Raw genomic sequence first — 231 nt, forward strand, 5'->3', positions numbered from 1 at the left:
GGGGGGGGGGGGTACGTTCTACATGATTAGTTTGACATTATGTAAAAAACACAGGGCTCATCACATGGATACTTGAAAGTCCTCCTTTACATCAAGGACATTTTGACTAATGAATCCAACACTAATGCATATAAAGTCAGGGACAGGAGAGAGTTGTCAATATTTTATGCACTGCATTACATTAATGTGCAGCAAGTCCCAGGAAGTGAGATTAAGGAGATGTTTGAGATT

The sequence above is a fragment of the Haplochromis burtoni genome, unplaced genomic scaffold, assembly GCF_018398535.1.
Source record: "Haplochromis burtoni strain Fernald_Lab_line unplaced genomic scaffold, NCSU_Asbu1 Contig_1, whole genome shotgun sequence".
In the NCBI taxonomy this organism is placed as follows: Eukaryota; Metazoa; Chordata; class Actinopteri; order Cichliformes; family Cichlidae; genus Haplochromis; species Haplochromis burtoni.